The sequence below is a fragment of the Panthera leo genome, chromosome C2, assembly GCF_018350215.1.
Source record: "Panthera leo isolate Ple1 chromosome C2, P.leo_Ple1_pat1.1, whole genome shotgun sequence".
NCBI classification, from domain to species: Eukaryota; Metazoa; Chordata; class Mammalia; order Carnivora; family Felidae; genus Panthera; species Panthera leo.
The window spans coordinates 125,664,900-125,690,470 of NC_056687.1; positions in this window are offsets into that span (position 1 = coordinate 125,664,900).

Below are 25,571 nucleotides of genomic sequence, written 5' to 3' on the forward strand. Positions count from 1 at the left end.
TTCTCCCAAGTTTCATGCTGATTTCCTGTAGTGCCTCCTCACATTTCCTGACCTGACCACCTCTTCCTTCCCCTCCAACACTCTTAGGAGCTTCCCCAGAACCCTCAGGTTCATCTGTGGGCCCTTCCTCTGACACTCCCAGGACTGGCACTCACCCCATCTTAACATTTAGTATATGTTAGGAGTACTTCCTAGGGGACAGGAACAAGATCTCATTCACCTGTATTCCTCCAGGGTCCAGCCCAGAGTCTGGCACAAGGTAGGCCAGGTGTTTCCTGGGCTGAGCTGAATGTCTGACGGCAACACACCCAGAAATGCCCTGGCTGGCTCTGGACACCTTGTGGTGACACAATCACAAGTTTCTGTCAAAGTTAGATACTCACATTTTGGCACTGGCACATGTGAAGGGTCATTACAGGTTTCAGGACGCCCCTCAAGGTGATCCATTGACCTGAGAGATTCTGAAAAAACAAGTCCCCATCTGTGCTCAGGTGACATTTCAAACACCACCTCCACATATACACATTGAGTCCCCACCTCCACATATACACTTGCCAAGGGTATATGTATGATAGGCAAGGAAGGTTGAGGCAATCTCAAACCACATATAAAGTATGTAAATGATCTATTAATACCCTCTATTTGTGCCTGAGCTTTGCAGTTGAGGGTAAAAACCAAGAGTATTTCTTCCACCACATGTGCCTCCCTCCTCTACTAGCAGGGGTGGAGGGGAGTCGATATAACCCATCCAGGGCAGGGGCTTTTCTTCTTCCTCTTTGGATGTTCTCAGCAACTTACTTAGCTCCTTGCTCAGAAGAGGCACTCAATAAATAAAATGAAATTTTAAACCAAAACCTGAAGATTTACACCTCATTGTTTTGGGTTGTTTTGTTTTGTTTTTTCCTAAGAGCTGGAATTTTCAGGGAATAAAATCATACATATCTTCTGATTAGTGATTAATGACAGACAATTCACAATTCTTTCCTGCATTAAAATTGTTCTTTAAAATGCAAAATTAGTCAACTCTCTCACTTGGGGAGCAGAGGGGCTTTCTGGAATCCAACCAAGTCTGCCTCTCTCAGTACATTTCCCTGCTAGCAATGCTCTTAGGAATCAAATGTGGTTTATTTCATTTTAAGTCGCTTTTTTTTTTCAATTCAGGAAAATGAATGTTGGAGCCAGATAAGAAACTATAGTCTGCTTTCAAGAAGGTTACAAGAAAACTGCATCTTGCATTACTAATCCTTTATCTTCATGTTAACAAAAAGATTACTGACACATTTTTGAATGAAAGAAAATAAAATAGCAAATGCATCTTAGGAAATGTGTAACTTTCATGCAACATACAAATCAGTTGTTAAATATTTTTTAAATGAAGGAAAATGCATAATAAATTTTTCCTTTGGAAGTAAAGAAACCAACTTTTGAGGATAAGAGAAAAAAAAGAAAACTAGGATTGGGAATCATCCTTTCATAGAAAGGAAGATATGAATTAAATGATTATACCCATAACTTCTTAATAGATAGCATGTTTCCTAAAAATTATTTTACTAGCCCACGTAAGTGTTGTTTGTGAGGGGAAACATTTCAGAGGTGTCTCTGCGCTTCTCTCCTACAAAGTCAGACTCCATTTCCCAGAGTCCCCTGAGGAGGATTCTAGAAGAAGCCAGCCAGACGCATTTACCCAAGAACTTCAAGAATAACACCAGAGATAGAGAAGTGACTCAAACCAATTAACAGTGCTGACCAAACTGGCCCCACTGCATGGGGTCAGGTTAGGACTACCATCCTTGGCATCAGACAGACCTGCCTCACTCTCAGCCATGCCACTCACAAACTGGACGTCTTCAGCAAGTTTCCTAACCTCTCTGTGCTCCATTTATAAATTGGACATAGCAATATACTTACCAACAGAGAATTAAACGAGCTAATTTGAAAGATTAAGTAATTGAGGAAACGTACTCACACACGATAAAAGAGAGTTACTACATTTGCGCAAGGAAAAGAGAGAAGCCTGAGAGCTGCAGATTACAGGATGGAGGGAGGATGAAGGAAATGGGGCTGGCCCTTCCCTCAAAAGATGATCCATGCCACCGACAGAACTCAGAAGATCTAGAGGGGTCTCTGGTTGAGGGTTTTGTTTTCCTTTAAAAGTGGTGAAAGATGCTTAAGTCCACTTTAAAAGTTGGTTTTCCAGTGATAGCATGATAATCTAATCATAGGAAATACATCAAAGTTGTCTTAAGTACTTTTTATATCATCTCACTTAATCTTATAACAGCTCTACAGGGAAGATGTTTTTATCCCTATTTCACAGATGAGAAAACTGGGGCAAAGATCATTTAAGTAACTTTCCCAAGGCTGGTAAACAAGTTGTAAGATCTCATTACCAAAGAGATGCACGCCAATTTGTCATTTATTTAAATTTTTCACATGCATTATTTCATTTAACAAATCTGAGACAAATGTTTTTTATAGATGAAACTCAAAATAACTATGAAATATTTATTAGCATGTGTCCAGAAAAATACAGTATGTTCTTCTACAATTCACATTTCTGTCATGCAAATTAGTTCATACAAGACTGAGAAATACAGAAATGATGTTAATTTAACACAGAAGTCATGTTAATTCATGTACAATTTTTGCCAACATTTTCATGTTTCTCAGCAAATGTAGTAAGCTGGGTATCTCACATGATACCCATCATTCATCCGAAGTTCTTTCTGAAGTCAGTAAGACTACCTCCTCTGTCTCAGATGTGCTATTGCAGGTTTCTTTCCACCTTTATTTTCCCTTGTTTCTGCAACCCATCATCCTCAGCACTTCCTTATCTGTATTTCCATTGAGCATTTTTTTAGGGTAAGGCCTACATTTGCTGCAGTATTTTTCATATCTCAGGGATTTAACATGTCTTTTTCACAGTGCTAATATTTTTACTAGAGTTGCAACTGCTTTTCAGTGTTATGGTGACAAAGTTTTGAGTGGTCTGTTTCTCATTCTATTTTCCCATAATCCTTGTTATTTCTCATATACAATTTTGTAGAAGGTGGGTTTTGTCAAAAAAGCTTACATTACATTATTAAAGACATGCCTATTCAAGATAAAATGCTTGAACTGGCTCACCATTGTCTTTTGTATATATGTCAGCAGTAGGTAAATTTTTTGGTTATGTTTTTAATGGTCTGAGATGGCCAACAACCCAATGTTTTTAGATTTTTTAATTAGGCCAGAACGTGGAACAAAATAAAGTCCTGGGGAAAAATTATTTCAGATCCCTCTCCCTTGCCAGATCTAATTCTGCCTTGTGGGGTCTCAGTTATTTGCTCCCTTCCAAGAAGGTGTACCGATATGATGTGTCACTAGTCCAAACATTGATTAGGCCATAATTACCATGAGTGAGACCACGGAAGCTTAAAGGGCTGCACTCACTTTCCTGCATCCTCCTCTTGATGTAGAAGAACCAGAAATCTTGCCAGGGCCACAAAAGAGCCCTATTATTTCTTTTTCTCTTCCTTCTCACACACAGGTGAAAGAAGAGAATGAGTTCCAGCCTGTTCTACAGATCTGACTATATCCATCCCTCAACACATCTTCCATTTCATTTCTCTATGTGGCCAACCAGAGGGTAGTAAGAATTCCAAAATTTTTATTCTTGGAAGACATGGAGATACCCACTTAGGTCTCAGGCCCATGCAATATGCTTTAACCAAGCCTTTTCCAGAGAACCTGAATGGAGATATCAGCTACTTATGGTGTCCTGAGGATAAGGTTCTCCAGAGGAATGGAGTCAGCAGGATGGAAATACAGAGAGAGATATACAGATAGAAGGATAGATAGATAGATAGATAGATAGATAGACAGATAGATAGATAATGAAGAATTGGCTCATAATTATGGAAACTAAGAAGTCCCACAATATGCTATTTATAAGCTAGGGAACCTGGAAAGCTGGAACCAGGGGAGTCAATGGGTTTAAAACCTAGTCCAAGGACTGAGGAAGAGGAGATGTCCCAATTCAACAGTAACGCAGGAAACAAAAGGGGACAAATTCTCCTTCCTCCACGTTTTTGTTCTGTCCAAGTCCTCAGTGGATTGGATGAAGTCCATCCATACTGAGGAAAGGAACATACTTTACAGAATCCACTGACTCAAATGCTAATCTCATCCAGAAACACCCTCACATCCATACCCAGAAATAATGTTTCATCCCTTGCCCAGCCAAACTGACACACAAAATTAACCATCACAGGGAGTGACTGGCAGGGCAAAATTTGGGCACATTTTGGTCTCTAATCATAATATCAATTCATTCCACAAAATCTGACCCATAACAACAACTACAAGACTGGAGCCTCACAAGGTCTCCATTATGGAATGATACATATAAATTTTTGGCCCTCCAGCTAGGTTACCAAAGCACAATATCATGTTTTTAAAGTCATAGCCTTACCACAAGCTCCCCAGAAGCAGCAGTGCTTGTCTCCCTCACTAACTGGGTGAAGTCTGAAGTTTCATCACCCAATATACTTTTCAATCCTGGAGAAAATGCCTAGGAAAGGAGCAACTAATCATACTAATAGTTCAGATGATGTTATCATATTCATTATTTCCTTACAGAGACATTCCCAAGGAATCCACTGAGCATTCACCATTCAAACTTACATATGGGAGAAAGGTTAAGAGGTCTTTTAATTCTAATTAAACACAACAGTGGAGGAAACTGTATTACATGTGAGGAAAACACTTAATGAAAGGAGCCCTCTAGAGAAAAAAATAATAATAAAGGATAAGGACTGTGGAAACTGAGACATTCTGTATAATAAATCACCATATTTATTTGCCTGGCCAGTCTCTTCCTCTGGAGGCATCCTTCCCTAGCCTATGTGGACCTGAGAGGCTGTCAATCACAAGGAACTCTCTCTTCCTCCCCCATCCACACAGGCACGGGATTGAAACATAGTCTGGTCAATCAGAATTCCCACCTACCTTCTAACCCACAATGCTGATTTGCTCAGGAATAGGCATGTGACACAGATGACCAATTAGATTCTTCACCAGGACTTTTCTGGTAGAGCCACTAAGATAAACTGTTTCTTGCTTTGAGGGTCATAGTGCTGGAAGGAAGTAAGACAGGAACTTCCACCACTTTGCCTGAGAGAAGTAAAGGGGAAACATGTCTATTATGAGAAGGAAAAAAAAATGAGGCCAAGAGAAAAAAGAAGCAAAGCTAAGAAATTGCATCTGAGAAAGTTCTGTTGACAACTAATGGCCACCTGGATCCAAGTGAGCCTGGGTCCAGGGTTACCTCTGGACTTCTCAGTTCAATGGGCCAATAAACCCCCCTGTCTGCATAAGCCAATTTGATTGTGGCTTTCTTCACTTATAACTGAAAGACTGCTGGCTAATGCAAGGGACTTTCTGCTATGGTACAAAGATGAATTTATCAGGACAAGAAAGATCCCACAACCAGGAATTTTCTAGATAAAATGTCCTGTTAAAACAGCAATAAACCAATGCAATCCACTTAAATATCTTATTGTCATATATTACTCCTCACTAATGGGCTCAGGTGTGAGGTTTAGGGCTGCCTAAAAATAGAGGGAAAAAATGAAAACAGATTCTACAGAATCTCCAAATATCTTTCTGGGGGAAAACTACAAGGGTTAGGTGTTCTAGAATGTCTCCTCCACAACCTGTCAGAGACCACCTTCACTCAGCTTCTAACCCTGCTTTCCCAAAAGGACTAATTAAAGAAGAAAAGGAGCTAGCACTGCTTGGCACCTGAACTATACTGGACACTGCTGGGTGTCTGACATATGCTATCTAGTCTTCATAGTAAGCCTATAATATAAGAATTACCCATTATGCAAATGAGGAAACCAAGACTCAGAAAGGTTTAGTGACTTGTCTAAGGCTACACAGCTAGTACACAGCAGGGCCAAAAATTAAAACTTTTATCTGTATGAATCCAAATTCCATGTTCTTTCCAGTTCAGGAAGCTAGAATACACACTACCACCACCATTTCTTGGAAGTGGATGTAGAAGGAAAGCCTCAATTCAGTTCCACCATCCTTCACCAGGTTTTCTAGTAGTTGTGAGGAAAGACACACACATCAGGATCACTACCCTCATGGAGAATACAATATTGTAGAGGAAACAGACCATTATACAAACTACCACACTTCAAGTATGAATGAGTATAAAGTCATGTGGGATCCTGTAGAGAGAAAGACAGATTCCAATGGAGTATGGCAAAGGAATGTTTTAGGGAGAAGGAATTTAATCTGGGCTTAAGAACGAGTGGGATTTCAATATGTTGAAAGAGTATGATAGGTAGGCTTTCTCCTTTGACTGAAACATCATATGAAGTTAGTTAAATGTACCCTTGAATTGTCTGGATGGTACAAGGGGCTGAAGGGGATGAGACAATGTATTGATCAGAATGGGCTACTTTGTGCTATAATAACAACTCCCAAATCTCAATAGCTTAAAACAATAACACATATGTTAGTCAACTACATGTTAACCACGGTTGGCTAGAGACCTACCTCGTGTCTCTTTCATTCTAGGATGCAGGCTGATGAAGAAGCCTCTATCAGGAGTGTTGCTGGCCATCACAGGAGAGGGCAAGAGATCTCTGAAGGGCTTCATGCCATCATTTAAATGCTCCATCTTGAAAGTGACTCCTATCACTTTCACTCACAACTCTTTGTCCAGTATTAATCCAAGGCTCCAATCACAAAGGGCTCAATAAATACAGTCCTAATAGGTTCCCAGAAAATAGGAAGCCAGAGGTATTTGGTGAATAATAGCAATGACCACCACACTTGGTTTAAATGCTTGTCCATGACAGAGTTCACACAAAGCAAGGACATGAGGAGAAGACAGCCACATGGAGAACAAAACAGAGAGTCTGGAAATGAGGCCAGCAAACATGCAAACATTGATTAAGCTCCTACGATGTGGTAAGCATTGTAGTAAGCACTAGGGATCCAAAGATAAATAATATAGTGTCTCTATCTTCAAGGAGCTCACAATCTTATGGTAGTGAATGATGCATGCTATGGACTGAATTGTGTCCCCTGAAAATTCATATATTGAAGCACTAACCCCAAATGTGACTATATCTAGATATAGGGCCTTTAAAGTAATAATTACAGTTAAATTGGGTAACAAGGGTGGGGCCCTAACCTGATAAACATGGTGTCCTTATAAGAAGAGGAGACACCAGAGCTCTCTTGCTCTGAGTGCACACAGAGCAAACACCATGTAAGGACACAATGAGAAGGCAGTCATCTGCAAACCAGAGAAACATGTTGCCAGAAACCAATCCTGGTGCCTCAATGGACTTACAGCCTCCAAAACTGAGAGAAAATAGATTTCTGTTGTTTAAGCTACTCAGCATGTGATACTCTGTTATTGCAGCCAATCAGATTAATACAGTGCATAAGCATATAATTATAATGTGATGTGGTAAGTACAATGATCCATATACACATGTGGGCACATGGGGGTGGGGGGGAAGGCCCCTTCAGTGATTAGCATGACAATGGTGTTTCACGATAATCCAGGTCACCCTGATCCTATATCCTCACACAGAAACCACGGGTAGGGCCCTGCCTCTTCTTGGAGGTAAAGATTCAGGAGCATCAGGTAGCTTCTTCGATAACCAGTCATGGTCTAGCAGGTCCTCATGTTACTCAAGGCAAGCACTATGCAGAAAGATTCTTAAAAAGATGTCTAATAGTTTACCTCCTTAAGGACACGCATGAAAAGAGAATGTGCCAAGGCTGATACTATTACTTACACCCTATTATCCTCTTTGGTCATCAGCCTCTTCACACTGCAGCCCTATACAAGCAATAATTTTCTGAGAGACTCAAGAATTCCACTTTATATTGGATAAAAGCAACACATTGAATAAGCAGAACACGTGGAATGCAATCACAAAGCATTTCTATTTTGTCTTTCTGTATCCCTTTAAAATTTACCAGTAGAGTAAGTACTTCTGCCCCTATATAAAACTCATGCTGGCTCCATGACTTTTCTAATGACTTGTAAGAAAAAGAGGACTACAGGCACAGTTTCAAAATGGCAGTTAGAATGTCTAGTCCCATGTATAGTCAAAATTTCTAACTTCATTCCAGGATACAGCTGCTCTTTCTCTCCCCAGCACTGGCTTGCTACCTGGGAAGAGGGAATAGTTGACTTCCATCTTCCTTGCTCATGTCTCTCATTCCCAGTTCCTGTTTCTGACTTTCCAAGAATGGGGGCCCAGGGAGAAGGGTGAGGGGCACTATCCTAAGTTCCATAGTTATTACTCATGGCATATACTACCCTGATATGCCTGTGAAGCACTTTCACACGTATTCAGAGTTCCCCATTGATTTCTCCCCTGCAATGTCCTTGACCCAAGCAAATCCACCTCTAGTCCAGTTGGTCACTTTCCTGTGTCCACAAACCCTGGGCGGTCTACCTCCAGTTTCTGTCACTTGGGTCTCATTGACCCTTCCAGAAGTCCCTAGTGGGTGAGACTCAGCTCTTGCATACACACGCAGTCATCTAAGAAACACTCATGCCCCTCTGCCCTGACAAGGGAATCCCAACACAGATACCACCTCAAGTCATCCACCATTAGCTAGCCATCCCATCTCTCACTCTTTTAAGATTTACCCAGTGGGATCCAGCCCCAAAGCCACTGTCATGAGGTCATAGAAACTCTGAGTAATCCCACTGATGTGCCTTTTTTTAGGCTTGAGGCAAAATCAGGCATAAGTCACCGCTCCCATGGTGAGGACAGGGGCTACTCACAATGAAGATCTTACCAAAGAAATTCTCCTCACAAATTCTCTCTAATCTCCAAAAACCCAACTGTTTTTATCCCTAGTGTAAATGTATATTTAAGAGAAACTAATTTTTAACATTTTCTCTGAAAATGTGTATCATGTTTAGCCCCTTGCTATGGTATCTCTCACTCATTGTCTTTGAGTTTCAGCTAAAACTTCCATTTTAATATTCAGTTACTCAGACTGTGATGGGCAGAATTGCCTTCATCCCTAAAGAATCTACACCAGGAATCCAGAGATTTCAAATAAGACTCCCCATAGTTTTCAGAGACCTGAACCCAGTCTCACTACTGAATTAACATCACAGAAGGACTCTTCTTCCTTTGTGGGGCTTCTTCAAAGAACTAATTCCATCTGATCTCTTTATTGTCTTTGGTTTTACTAATCCTGATTTTGAAGTATTTAGATTCTAGAGCCAAAGGCTGATACCTGTGTCATTTAAATCAACCAACTGAGAGCATGTGTTCTGTCTGTAATGCACTAAGATTAGAACTCATAAGAAAAGATGACCTCACTGGAAGAAAAGACCCATGAATTTGGAAATTTATAAAAGACACTTCTAAATAATCCATGGGACAAAGAAGTCACAACAAAGTATAGAACATTTACAGGTAAATGATGGAAAAGCTACATATAAAAATTTGTGAGATATACCTAAAGAGGTACTTAGAGGAAAATTTGTAGTCTTGAATGCATATTTTTAAAAAGAGAAAAATAGAAATGTAACAAAGTGGGCATCCACCGTAAGAAGTTATTAGAAGAAACAAGTAAAATCAAAGTGTAGAAGGACAGAAATAACAAATCATAAAATTAATAGTAATAAATTAAAGAAATTAATGAAGTTGACAACAAAAGGAAGTAGAATGAGCAATAAAATAGACGAATCTCTGACAAGACTGACAAAGGAACTAAAAATAAAAAAGAAAGCACATGGGGTACCTGGGTGGCTCAGTTGGCTAGGCGTCTGATTCTTGATTTCAGTTCAGGTCATGATCTCACAGTCATGAGACTGAGCCCTGCATCAGGCTCTGCACTGACAGCACAGAGCCTGCTTGGGATTCTCTTTCTCCCTGTCTGTCCCTCCTCTGCTCATTCTATCTCTCAAAATAAATAAACAACTTTAAAAAAAAAAGAAAGAACACAAAAATAATACTAAAAGTCCTTAAAAAAACACAGATTCAGTAGATATTTAAAAATCAAAAGGAAATGCTATAGAAAACTTTATGCCAGTTGGTTGAAAATTGAGATGACATGAAAAAGATAAATTGCCAAACTTGTCTAAAGAAGAAATAGAATACTGAATTAGAACCATAATCAGTAAAAGCATCAAGCCCTGACAGTTCTACAGTTAAGTTTTATCAAACTTTTAAGAAACAGATAATCCTTACCTTATCAAAATGTACCAAAGAGTAGAAAAAAGGGAAGGATGCTCAACTCATTTAATGAAGTTTATATAACCTTGATACAAAACAGAGCAAGGAGATTTCAAGACAGAAAAATTATAGGTTAATCTCTCTTTGGGAAAAAAAGGTTTAAAAATAGTAAATAAAGGGGCGCCTGGGTGGCGCAGTCGGTTAAGCGTCCGACTTCAGCCAGGTCACGATCTCGCGGTCCGTGAGTTCGAGCCCCGCGTCAGGCTCTGGGCTGATGGCTCGGAGCCTGGAGCCTGTTTCCGATTCTGTGTCTCCCTCTCTCTCTGCCCCTCCCCCGTTCATGCTCTGTCTCTCTCTGTCCCAAAAATAAATAAAAAACGTTGAAAAAAAAATTAAAAAAAAAATAAATAAATAAAAAAAAAAAATAAAAATAGTAAATAAAATATTGGCAAAGTTAATTAAACGGGTATGAAAAAATTGATGATGAGTAAGTACTTTATTCCAATACAAGAGGATGTTCTAACAGTTAAAAATTCTTTTTCTTAACAAAATAAGTTATCCAAATGGCCAATTAGCATATAAAAAGGTGCTTAATATTATTAGTCATCAGAAAAATGCAAATTAAAATCATAATGATATACCACTTCATACTCACCAGAAAGGCTAAAATTAAAAACTAACAATACCAAGTGATGACAAGGATCTGAAATAAATGGAATTCTCATTTGTTGTTGACGAAAGTGAAAAATGATAAAACTTCTCTGAGAGGCGCTTGGCATTTTCTTATAAAATTGAATATATTTCACAGGTCAAAATTGTGTCTCATGTGACAATTATGTAACTAATATAATTTATTATTATAAAATAATTAATCATGGGGCACCTGGATGGCTCAGTCAGGAGAACATGCAATTCTTGATCTCAAGGTTGTGAGTTCAAGCTGCACATGGGGTATAGAGATTACTTAAATAAATAAAACTTTAAAAATTAAAAAATAAAATAAAGTAATCTTAACATTAATTTTCTAATATGCCATATTTTACACAACATATTTGCAGTATATATAACCAACAGATGACTATTATCAGGATATTAAAGAGTAATATATAAAGAAAAGTACAAGAATAATCTACTAGAAATAGTTAAAAGTCAGTTCTATAAAAGGAAAACGCAAATGGCTGATAAACATATGCACTATCAGGAAAATGTAAATTGAAACATCAAACTTCACTAAATAATCAAATTACCAGTTGTGCAACTGGGAATAGGCCATTCCAGGTAGAAGAAACAGCATGTGCAAAAGCATCTAACACTATGAGAACACATTTATACCTCCATTTGTGTTTCTGTCTGAAGAGAGCAGCAAAAATTTTACATGCAAGTAATCATCAAATCTGGACAAAGAAATACCTTTCTCTGCATTCCCTAGCACAAAGCCACATGGAAGTCTAGTGGCTCAGCTAAAAGAAGCTCCCCAATGACAGGCATTCCTAGGATCCTGGAGGTCTCTCTCATGGGTTATGTTTACCTCTCCTATATTAACAAATGAGTTCCAAGTCATTCAGCCATTTATCCTGTTGGATGAAAGGACTCCATTTGTTGTGCCTGAATCAGACACAACCAGCGGATGGGATTACTTCCTGTCTTCCTCTTGCAAAAGCTGCCCCTTCCTGGCCTAGTTCCAGGAGCATCTGATCTTTGGAGCATCCTTGTGCCATGTCCTGTGTGCTGACCTTCTCTGGCATAATCGTATATTACCTCAGAAGGCTGTGTTACATTGCAAGTCCAAAACAGAGACAAAAATAAATTGTGAAGAGAGTATAAAACAACCAGGGGAAAGTAAAATTACACATCTCCATTGTTGCCAAACTAAAAAATATCTTTCATTATCTACTTGTTCGTCATTATTGTCTCTATTTTTTTTTAATGTTTATTTATTTACTTTGAGAGAGAGCATGCACACACAAGCAGGGGAGAGGCAAGGTGGGGTGGAGAGAGAGAAAATCCAAAGCAGGCTCCACACTGTCAGCACAGAGCCCAATGTAGGGCTCAATCTCATGAACTGTGAGGTCATGACCTGACCCAAAACCAAAAGCCAGATGTTTAACTGATTGAGGCACCCAGGCACCCCGTCTCTATTTATTTGATAATTGCAGGTTTTTTAAACTTCACTGAAATATTACTAGTTTAAAAAAAAGTACAGGTAATCATGGAAATGGACATTTTTTAGCCCAAGAAATGAAGATTTAGGGCCATGTGTGATTTTTGGCATCATTTGCATATAGTGAGATAAGAACAAAAATATCAGAGGCCTAAATAAAATCCTGTAGTGGAAGGAGGGAAGGCAGGATCAGTTCTGCCTGGCCATGAGGAGGGAAGGAACACACAGCACCAGCCCCACAGGCAGCAACTGGCTCCTTTTCCTGCAGAGCCCGGCCCTGGGTGAAGACGACTGTGTGAGTGGAAAGAACAGCCTATAATCTGGATTAATATAGTAACTCACCCACCCAACTAATTATATCCTGTTTGAAAGTTAAGAGTCATAGGGTCAGGGGCACAACTGAGATTCACCCATCAGTGGGACTCTCTCTCTCTCTCTCTCTTATTTTAGAAGTAAATAGCAACAGCAGGAGAAGTATAAAAGGGATAGGTTTTGAAGGCCAAATTGAAGAGCAGAAAGAAAATGAGGTAAGGCAGCTGTTGCAAGCAGGTTCATTAAGGTAATGTGTTTATGGAGTATAAAAGCTGCTAGAGGATTTTACTCTAGGCCCCTCCAAGCAGAAGGCCTGGTGGGGGGAGTTGAGCATGTTCAGGGGTCTCCCAAGGAAAGCTGAGAGTGAATCTTTGGGTCTAGAGAATCCATCACTTCACCAGACCAGAATCAGCCCAGATGAACCACATGAAGCGAGGCCATGTTCCTCAGCCTTTTTCTATTATCATCTCTCTATGCAGCCATTTTAGGTATTTTTCCTTAATAGCTCTCCCATTACATTTTAATACCATAGATATGCTGTCTACCTGTTTACATATACATACATATCTGTACTGGATACCTAAAAAGTGTTAGATATTTTTCTTTTTTTTTCTTTGCCTCCCAATCACCAATTTTTACCCCATTCAAAGTGACATCGTGCTCTTGGAAAATGTGTGGCCTAGCTCCAACTCTTTTCTTCCATCTTGCACAGAATTTTCTTATAACCACAATCAATAGATTACATTAAATTATATTTTCACAAAACAAGTACAACAAGCAAATTAGCCAGGAACAGATTTATTATCCTGATTATAATCATTGCGGTGGTTAATGGCACTCACATGCATCTAGTGGCAGGTAACAGAATTGCAGAAATATAGATGAAATGGAGAATCACTCAGGTCTAAAGCTGTTTTGTGTTTATCACAAAAATCTCACACATACCTGTCTCACCCCACCTTGAAGACCACTCTTAGAATCCATATTCCGCATAGCCCCACCAGTCAAGATTTTGTCGTACTTTCTGACCACAATTAGTGTGGAATAAAAATAAGTTTTGTTTTTATAAAAACAAGTTTTTATTTTCAAAATTTAAATCATGATATAAAATGTAATATGATTTTGTGGGGCCATATTTTCTCAAAATCCTGATAAAGCATCTCTAGAGGTGGGGACAGGGTACCCATGTGAAAATCGTTCTTCTGGAAAAATTGACTCAAGCATAAAGCAAACAGCTCAGAGTTAGACTGAAAACAACTGGTTAAAGCCAACTATACAACCAATTGGTTCCCAAAGCAACCACTTGTGTGATTCAACTGTATCTTTGCAAATTGGTCTGCATTATAATAGTTGTAATAATAGTTACCATCATTCCAGTAACAGAGAAATTTTAAAAAGTGCTACTGTTGCCCCCATTTTGCAGCCATAGAAAATGAGGCTTATGGTAGTCTTAGGTGGTCATACCTCGTCCATGCCCGCAGGGTTAATGAGTGGTTGAATCACAGTTCAAATCTAGCTCTGCCTAACCACGAAACCCACATTTAACTACAGCACAGCCTCTCCCTTTGTGCAGACAAAGCCTTGGTAGATAGCAGTGTTAAATATTTCTGCTAAAATATAAGCTGTGTCATTCAACTTTGTGGATTTTTGAAAAATTTGGACAACAGCTCCATCCTTCTAAAATCAAGCAGGCTGGAAAAGCCACTGGGAAGATTTGTTTTCAAATTTGAGACCCACTCCAAGAGGGTGTGCTCAGAGTTCAGCAGACAATGAAAAATCGTCCCTAGCTCTACCCACTAACAATTGGTGCGCACAACTCCGGCTCTCTATCAACCTCCCGGCTCTAGCCAGCTAAGAGGACTCTCTACTTTGCATGCGACTGCACAGAGGCAATTTATTTTCTCATTGGAAACGGTGAAGCTAAGAGAGCAGAGCCGTGTCACACATGGGGGAGCCACCACTATAGGGAACAGAAGCTCCTTCCAGCTTGGCTTAGCTGCCATCTTTTAGGCTGCTGTGATAGCAGTGAGAATGGTGCATACCCAATCCCTGTCTCAAGCAGGATTGAGAGTGTCTCAAATCCCTGCCTTCTTAGAGAGAATAATGGCAAGGGTTCGTGGGGGAGAAAGGGAGGGGAACCTCTGCCTTGAAACTCTGACTATTGGGCTCCTTAAAGATGGATTAGCATTTCAGAGATTTATTCAGTTTCTTGGGTAGAGAAGCTGACTCACAGATACTATAAGTTTGGGTGTGATAGCTTAGAGCTAAATCTGTGTCCTCAGGAAGAATCTCAAACCAGTAATTTTAAGAAGGCATAATGGAGTGCTGTGATAACCCCAAAACTCCATAAATAATGAAGTCACACCCCTCTTATCCGATAGTCAAACATCAAACACCCTCAGCCATCCAGAGTATCTGAAAACATCCAAGTATCCCTAGCAGTCACCCTGCACAGACAGAAATTAGAAGCCAGAGAGAGCCTGAGAGGAAAGATTACAGAAAGAATGACATGATTGGTGAGCTGGCAATGAAAGGTGCTCCTTCATAGGTAAACACAGACTCTAAAAACCAAGTGCCATTAAGAGCAAAAAGAAGGAATGGGAAAGAAAATGAGAAAAATATACAAAACCCAAACCCTAGAAACCTACTAAGAGTAACCTGACCAATAGAAGTATGTGAGCCACAAATGCAAGCTCCATGTGTAATTTTAAATTTCCTAGTAGACACACTAAAAAAAGGAACAGGTAAAATTCATTTTAATGCCTTATTTTACTCAGCCCAGTATATCTAAGATATCATTCCAACATATAATCAATATTTTCAAAGTATAGATTTTACATTCCTTTTTTTATACTAAAACTTCAAAACCCAGCATGTATTTTACACTCACGGCACAGCCCAATTTGGACTAGCAACACTCCAAGTGCTCAACAGCACAGTGTGACTAGTGGCTAATGTCCTGGTGGAAAATCCTTAGCCATATGCTCAAGAGAATCACCAAGAGTGATACAAGGACGTTTTGTTGCAGCATTGCTTGTTAAGTAATGAGAAATTGTAAATAATCTAAATGTCCATCAAAAGGTGTCTAGATTATCTAATTTTACTATGTTAAATAATGAAATACAAAGGAGTCATTAAAATGAATAAATTAAAGCTAAATATATCACCATGACACTGCTTCAAAACATAACACTGAATGAATGACAAAAGCAGTCTGCAGAATCATGCATATAGCATACCTTTATGTAAAGTTTTAGAAATACTCCCACAAAAGCAATATACTACTTTTTGAAAGAAATATATACAATGCAGTGAAAACATAACATCAGACAGAAGGAATATGCACAGACTTTGAGAAAGTGGTTAGTTCTGGGAAAGGGGAAAGGAAGGAAGGAGGGAGAGGGAGGAAAAGGGTTTTAAGACACAACAAAGAGTCCTCCATTGAATGTGTAATGTTTTATGTATTTAAAAAAATAATCTGGCACAAACATAACAAAATGTCCAACTGCTAAATCTCAGTGGGGAGTATAAAAATACTTATTAAGGTAATTTCAGTTCTTTTCAATATATTTCATATATTTTGTGAAAGAAGAAGAGAGGAAGGGGGAAAAAAGGAGAAGACACATGATCACAACAACAACAAAAGAGACAAAATAGTTTGAACAACCCAGCAGAGGATTCAGAGTCATATTCTACCTGCCTCCTGCGGACAGCAGAACCCATTTGACCTTTTCCAAGGATGCCTAGTATTTGTTGCACTCCAGCCAAATGCAAGAGAAGCAGCACATTCAGAGACGCTCATGAACGTAGGGAAAAAGAAAATACTCTCTTGTTTTTCATACGCTCTATGAAGCCTGAAAAGCATCTTATCGAAAAGAATCTATTGTAGAAGGTTTACACAGAACTTTCAGCACATAAAGGATTAACTTAACCTGCAGCCCTCTGGAACCCAGGCTGAGCAGACCCCCTATCTGGCAGTAATGGCTAACTAATGAGTTAGGTTTTTACACAGCCCTCACAGCCACTCCCTGGCTTTATCACACCGGTGCTGCATCACCTCATTCGTAACTTTGAACTTGGCACATCTACTCCTGGTCCACAACAACAGAGGTCTCTAAACTCTCTCTCTCTCTTTCTCTCCCTCTCTCTCTCCCCACTTGATTCTGCCTCCTCTATTCCCTGCTGAGAGTGTTTGACTCTCAGCCCAGTGAGGATTCTGTGCATTTGGTATCCTCCACAAACCTGAAGAGTTTCCTGTCCTTCATCTCTTTCTGATGCATCTATTACAGATGCATCAAAACACTGATCCCACAAAATCCCCACTTTTAGCACTTATGTATTCACGAGGTACTCATTTATCCCTAACCTTGTTTATTATCTCTGTGCCTGGTTCCTCTCTTGTATAAAAACGGCTTCCTCAGTTCCATGGAAACAGCATTCAATGTTAAGCACTATCAGAGATTTATTGTTTAGTGGGATCTTTTTAAGCTTAAGCAAGCATCACACCCATACAACTTTTTTTAACACCCTCACCAATAAGGAAAAAGAAAAGAAAAAATATACGGTCAGCGAGGCACAAGTTTTCATTCCAGAAACCAGTCTCCCAATCGACAAATTAGTTTACAGTCTCTGGTCAATCTATTTAAAGTTGTCTAGGTATCCAAAGAAGACCAGACAGCATAAGGTTTTCAGAGTCTTTGGGACTTCCTAATGGATGGTTATTTATAAGCTGAATTCCTCTGCTTTCACTGGGAGATGTGGCACCAGAGAAAGAGCTCCATTTCCTTAAAGGAGCAATTCTTGCGTTATACTCCTGGGCTAAACAAAACAAAACAAAACAAAACAAAAACTCAAGATAAATTCCTGTGTTATTTAATAAAAATTCCAAATAGTCTGTCACGAATCATAGAATTTTTTGAAATCCATTTATTTTAATGAAGGTTAGCATTTTAGCTGTTCATAAATATAAACTACTGGGAAAGGAGAGGTAAAAAACATTTAATTTTTCATCATCCAAACAGGCATTTTTAAATAATTTGAATAAGTCTTAAAGTCCTATGATTCTATTAAAGCTTTCAATGCACGGGCATTGCTTATACATGTTAACATCACAGAAATAAAAGCTGAGAAGCCTGAGATGTGCCTCAGTAATTTGAAAAACAAAGACCAAGTATTACTATTTAAGTGGTTCCTGGACAATTTAAATATAATGAAATAGAATTTCATCTTTCCCCTAAGAAGCAACCCAGGAAGAAATGTCCTTTCTCCCGGTTTCAGTCTGTCCTGACCCACCAACTGAAGGGATTATCTTCACTTAGAGCCTGGAGAAAGACAGACATTGTCTTCAAAGAGGAGAGGCCTATTCACCCACAAATGCTTTCAGGGTCTGGAGGCAAAACACAAACTATACTCTGGAAAGATATATATATATTTAAGTCTCTTTCTAAAATCTTTTAAAGCAGACTCTACTTGAATAATGGGTAGATTTTGTTTTGTTCTATATTTTCCCACTTTGCTACCAAGACTATATATGAATCTGTAACCCTCTGTCAGTGAGTTTATCCTTTCTTCTTTTTTCTCCTTGCCCTCTTCAGATCTCTCCCCTTTCCTTTCATGCCCTATTTTAAGATAGTGCTCTGTTGAATTCATTCCGCCAGAAAATAGCAACATACTTTTGTCTTTGGCGCCCTCTTATGGTCACTTTGTTATTATAACAGCAAGTTCCAGCCTCTTAGTGAAGCCTAAATCCCCAACAAGGAACTTTGTCATTTTAGGGTTGAAAGCCATAAACAAATTCACTTTAATCTGTTTGCACAGAATGCCAATAAACCATTCATCTAACTGGTCAAGGACAAAACCTCAAACCCAAATAGGCCCAGGGGATACTCTTTCCATCTTAGGTAATGCTCCCTCTCCCTTGGCTTTGCAAAGGATGTGAAAATTCCATGTTGTTCATTGTTAGCCAACTCCCATAGACTAATCTTAGCTCCATGCTTCCATATTTTTCACTCATTCCTGCGTCAGACATTTTCTTCCACAGTCCCAAAGCGTTTCCATTCACAGCAGTGATTCACATCCCAGTGAAACACATCCTGTGTGATGTGTGAGTGTGCTCATCTCTCTGAGCCAATTATGGTGCCTGGAGCACACTTCCACCCCTTCCCAAACTTCCCCAAGCTGCTGCTTATCCAACAGGCAGACTCCAACATACTTTTCAAGTTGCAGCTGAAAAGCCACCTTCTCTGACCTTCCCATTCTGTGAGATGCTCCATGAGAAAAAGGTTCTGTGAACAAATACATTTGGGCAATGGAATATACTATGTCCCCTTCTTTATTTTAATGTTTGTTTATTGAGAGAGAGAGAGAGAGAGCTAGCAGGGGATGTGCAGAGAGAAGGAGGGTGGGACAGAGGACCCAAAGCAGGCTCTGCGTTGACAGCAGAGAGCCTGATGCAGGGCTTGAACTCACAGACCTTGAGATTACCACCTGAGCCAAAGTTGGACACTCAACTGACTGAGCCACCAGGCACCCCTCCCCTTCTTGAATAGTATTCACAGAACTATACTTTGGGACACATGGCTTTTTTGTCATACTGGTACAGCTAAGTCACCTCTGAAGAGCCATATCTCACCCACATCTGCATCCTGAGAATGGGAAAAACTGGTGGGAATCCTTACTTATCCAGTCTCCTGCCCTCAGCAGGAAGCCGAGAGCACTCCTACCCTCATAGAGAGTTCAGAGAACCCTGCTCAGTCAGAATCATGAACCAGCACTAAGGCTTCCTTGCACTTCTAAGTGGCCTTTAGCTGACTTTCTTGCCAACCACCTGAATTCTTGACGCTCTGTCCCTCCACCCCACTGCTGTCTCTACATCAGAAACTTGTTCAACCCTGGGCCTTTGAAACACAATTTCCTGATTCTTACATTTGCCTGGATGGAGACTCCTATGGGCCCTGACCTACAGGAACTGTGTGACCCTGGGGGTTCCTTCTTACTGGTCACTGTCCCACCATCCCTGTCTCATCTTCCTCTACATACTGCAGCCACTCTCACCCCTGGAGAAAACGCTCTCTTTCAGGAGAACAAAATGGCACTTCAGTCAATTTTGTCTTCCTGTATCTCCAAACTCTTCCCACTTCCTTCTGACCCCACCAACACGTATTCAGGCCACCTCATCTCTCCCCTGGATGAGTACAAGCTGGTTGGCTGCTTCCACTCTTTCCTCTATCCCTTCAAAGTGTTCTTTTTAAAAAGCAAATCCGATCATGTCATTCCCCTTCACAAAACCTTGCAATGATTTCCTGTTGCTATCAGGATCAAGACCTAATCTCTTCATGGCTGCAACCTTGCTGAATTCCCCAGCTTTGTCACACCATCTCCTGCCCCCACATAGTATAGCCACACAGATAGTGTTCAGGTCCCTAAAATACCACTTTCCTCCCATGCCCAGCAGACACTACTTCCTTGTCTGGAGCTCTCTTCCCTTCTGGGGACTCCACATGGCTCATCCCACCCATTCTTTACTCTTGTCAACCTCCCCTCCCCTAGCAGTCTGACTCACATGCTCCCTGGATTAGGGCCTGCCCCGCCCCCCCCCCAAGACCTTCCCATTGCCCCTTGCACTCTGTTAAAAAAAACCCATGTTACTTTAAGTTACTGCTTAATGTATTCTCCTGCACTCAGAGCAGACACCAAGAGGGCAGAGGCCAGGTCTGTCTGGCTCACTCCTCCATCCCCAGACCCCAGCACACGGCCTGCCACATGACCGTGTTCCGTGAACATTTGTTGAATGAATTCTAGAGCACACAATTTCCTTGTAGCCACAGAACATTCACTGACAGTAATTTTGCAGCCTGTTTCAGGGTGAAGCCTCCTTAGATATCATGCAAAAAGCCATTTCTCTATGCTTCCTTAAAATGACTGGTTTCCCTACCCCAAATTTTAATCAAGCCTAAAATAAACTGCATTCCACATCATCAGAAGGGTCTTTCTCTTCCATATTATCTCACACCCCTCCAACTGAGGTCAAAACTGTGATAAGAACATTTCTCATAGCTAGCATTTCAAAGTTTAAGTGCTTTTGCATGTATTATTCCACAATGTAAAATCACATTATTCTTGCATAATTTTAGATGCACAATTGCCAACTACTGTTTTTAAGTGGATCTCAAAATTACTCATCTATACCAATTCATGTAATCTGATCATCAGAAAGACACTGGAGCTTTTAACACTAGGTGACAGAATATGGTAGACCAATAACTTCAAAAGTTCTGAGGGAAAAATTATTTTTAATATAATTTATTGTCAAATTGGTTTCCATACAACACCCAGTGCTCATCCCAACAGGTGACCTCCTCAATGCCCATCACCCACTTTCCACTCTCCCCCACCCACCCCCCATCAACCCTCAGTTTGTTCTCAGTCCTTAAGAGTCTCTTATGGTTTGCCTCCCTCCCTCTCTGTAAGTTTCTTCCCTCTCCCCCTCCCCCATGGTCTTCTGTTAAGTTTCTCAAGATCCACATATGGTTGAAAACATATGGTATCTGTCTTTCTCTGCCTGACTTACTTCACTTAGCATAATACCCTCCAGTTCCATCCACATTGCTGCAAATGGCCAGATTTCATTCTTTCTCATTGCCAAGTAGTATTCCAATATATATATAAACCACATCTTCTTTATCCATTCATCAGTTGATGGACATTTAGGCTCTTTCCATAATTTGGCTATTGTTGAAAGTGCTGCTATAAACATTGGGGTCCATGTGCTCCAATGCATCAGCACTCCTATATCCCTTGGGTAAATTCCTAGCCAAATGACCCCCTAGCTGGGTCATAGGGTAGTTCTATTTTTAATTTTTTGAGAAACCTCCACGCTGTTTTCCAGAGCAGCTGCACCAGTTTGCATTCCTACCAACAGTGCAAGAGAGTTCCCATTTCTCCAGGAAAAATTATTCTTAATCTCAAATTATTTCTACTTGACCAAACTATTGGTCGAGTGTAAAGGTACAATACAGACATTTTCAGATATTTAAGGATTCAGATTTGTTTTCCCATATATTGTTCTTAGAAAATTACCAGAGGGGCACCTGGGTGGCTCAGATGGTTAAGCAGCTGGGTCTTGGTTTCAGCTCAGGTCATGACCTCATGGTTCATGGAATGGAGCCCCACATTGGGCTCTACACTGACAGTGCAGAGCCTGCTTAGGATTTTCTCTCTCCCTCTCTCTCTCTCTCTCTCTACCCTTCCCCCACTCATGCTCTCTGTCTCTCTCTCAAAACAAATGAATACACACTTAAAAAAAAAATTACTGGAAATCTTGCTTTGGCAAAAGAAGGGAGTAAACCAAAAAAAGGATAACATAGGATCCAGAAAACAAATGATGCAGACAAGGACAGGGGTGAAGGGAAGCTTGAGTACCCCAGCAAGGGACTTGGGGACAAGAGCACAGACTAGAGCAGGAAGACATACAGGAGGGCACTGAGTGCAGCTGCACAGTTCATCTCTGGCACACAGGTACTCCACCTCCACCCAGATCAGTGGGGCTGAAATCCAGCCTATACTTGGCTCTCCAAGTCAGGTATTCTGAGGACAGTGGCGTATCCAGGTTCTGTATTAGCCTGTGCTTTAACTGAAAAAAGGCAATAAGAGAAAAGGGGAGGAAAAGTGGAATTGACAGGCTGTTTGGAACTCTTAAATGTTTGGAAAAAATTATCAGTAAGTTCATTGGACCATCTGGAAGGCTTATACAATAGAAATTTATTTTCTCTCAGTTCTGGAGGCTGGAAGTTCAAGATCAAAGTGTTGGGAGGGTGGGTTTCTTCTAAGGCCCCTCCTTGGCTTAAAGACTCTTAAGGATCTGTGTCCTAATTTCTTCTTATATGGACACGAGTCATATTGATTAGGGCCCACCTTAATGACCTCATGTTTACGTAATCACCTCTCTACATGCCCTGTTTCCAAACACAGTCACATTCTGCGGTACTAAGGGTGAGGACTTCAACATATGAATTTGGGGAGGGGGCCATAATTCAGCCCATACGGCCACATAGTAAACTAAACAAGTGAAAAAAAAATAAAGCAGTTATTAACTCCAGGAAAAATAAAGTTGTAGCAGAAATTACCACAGTAAATGATGGTCAGCAGCAAACAGTATTTACTTGTCATTACAGTGTAAACACTGACTAATTTCTTTTTTATTTAAGTCTAGTTGACATACAATGTTAACACTAACTTAACCAAAGTTTGTGCTACTGAGAAAATGAGGAGTGCCAAAAGTGTAGGAGGCAGGAGAGAGTAGGGACCTATAAAATCCTCAGTCAACATAAAAGAAAGATAACAGATAATATTCCAAACACGTTATTCAAGAAAAATTTGAACAAGATTATTGAGAGATGTGAAGGTAAACACTCAAAGAAACAGCTCAAGTGGTTGAAAGTAGTTGTATTTGGTGAGAAAGAATCGAGGTGGGGAGGGCTAGAAAAAGCAACTACTATATTTTATCATAAATTTTTTGTACCATTAGTGTTTTAACTATGTGAAGATATGACTGTGGTTAAGAAACAATTTTTGGAAGTTTAACTTTTAAGTAACTCAAATGTTAACACATTTGGGAGGTTGCTGACACAGACTCCTGCTACTACATTAATTTATTTATGTGCAAAATTCCGTATAATCTCTTCTTGCCTCTGTTTAATTGAAACACATTCTAAGTTGCAAAAACTGCTGTTTAAAATCTTCCACCATTTGCAACTACTGATTTGTGTGGGTTGGAATTTTCTCAGTATTTGCAGCCACAACAAAATTCAGAAATGAACTGGATTTTGAGTTTGAAAAGCACAATGATCACCCAGAACCTGATTTCATATGTATGTGTTCATGAAAACTGACTCATCGCTCTCATTAACTTTATAATAAGTATAATAAGTAAATGTCTTATGGTTTCCCTGATATAAATGTATTCTAATAAAATTCTGCTTTTTCTCTTCTTTTTTTTTTTTTTTTCAGATAATGAAAGGGAAGGCATTTAGGAAGGCTGCTCTTACATGGGAGCCCCTTTTCCCCTTGTCCACTTCAGATTCCCAACATAGACTAAAATGTCCAAGCTTTTCATCACTGCAACAGAGATGCCAGCAACTAGGGGAGGCAGGGGACAGTCTCTGGAGACCACTGCCTACAAGGAAAGCCTATAATCATCCATCTCTCCTAGTTTGGGAAAGTCATACAGCTTTGAAGTTCTAAGCTTTATGCCCATTTTTACATAAGTAATACAATGAATGACCTTTTCAGCTCTTTGATAACACTCATATGCCAATGTAGAGGCAAGATACTGACCCACGGTCAGCTGGAAAAAAAAATTCTTTATAGAATTATGCTCAAACACTTCCTAAAATATTAGTAGCAAAACCAGATAATAACTGTATGCTGATGTGAAGGAAAGCATCTTTGAAAAAGTTTCTAATCAAAGATCCTGCCCAGCTGCAAGTTGACTTTTGAAGTTTCTTAGAATTCAGGGTAGTCACCAAGCTATTGCTAAGTGTTTCTAGAGTTACTTGTTTACTGAGGAAATAGGATACAAGATTACACATATCGGTGATCCTTCTCTTCCCTGTAAAGATGTGCAGGGACCAAGACATTAAATATCCAGGAGTTTAACATTAGACCCAAATTTTTTAGCTCCACTAATGTGACATTTTGTTTACAGTCAAGAGCTAATTTTTCAGGGCTAGAGAGGATATTTTTTAATTGAAGTAGAGTAGCCATATAATATTAAATTCAGGTGTACAACAATTATATACATTATGAAATGCTCATCACTAAAAGTGTATTTATTATAACATTATTGACTATATTTCCTATGCTGTACTTTTCATCACTTATTTATTTTATAACTGGAAGTTTGTCCCTCTTAATCCCCTTCACCTGTTTCCTCTATTCCGCCATTCCCCTTCCCTTTAGCAACCACTAGTTTGTTCCTTATACTTATGAGTCTTTTTCTTTTTGTTGTTGTTTTTGTTGTTATTGTGTATTTGTTTTGGGTTTTTTTATTCCACGTATAAGTAAAATCATATGTCTTTCTCTGTATGGCGTATTTCACTTAGCATAATACTTTCTAGGTCAATTCACATTGTGGTGAATGACAAGATAATCATTCTTTTTATGGCTGAGTAATATTCCTCTGTGTGTGTGTGTGTGTGTGTGTGTGTGTGTGTGTGTGTGTGTGTGTCTGTGTGTGTGTGTGTGTCTTCTTTATCCATTCAACTATAGATGAACACTTGGGTTGCTTCCATATCTTTGCTATTGTAAATAATGCCGCAATAAACATAAGGGTGTATGCGTCTTTCCGAATTAGTGTTTTCCTTATCTTCAGGTAAATACCTAGAAGTGGAATTACTGGATCATATGGTATTTCTATTTTTAATTTTTTGAAGAACCTCTATACTGTTTTCCACAGTGGTTACACCAATTTACATTCCCACCAAGGTGCACGAGGGTTCCCTTTTTTCCACATCCTCGCCAATACTTATTATGTCTTATCTTTTGGAGACTAGCCATTCTGATTGATGTGAGGTAATACCTCACTGTGGCTTTGATTTGCATTTCCTGGATGATTAATGATGTTGAGTGAGAATTTTAACATCTTCCCAGATGATCAGTGTTCACCTCTGGATGTTTCCACCTGATGGTTAGTAGTTCCTTCACCACTATCATAATCATCATTGTCAATGTTTTGTCTCACTAGGTCACATAAACAGTAGTAAATTGCCTGAAGTACAGATAAACCTCTGTTCTCACATTTTTTATGAACGTATAAGTTAAAATTTTATAAACTTATAAACTAAAAATATAATGGTATATTAAGACCAGAAATTGTA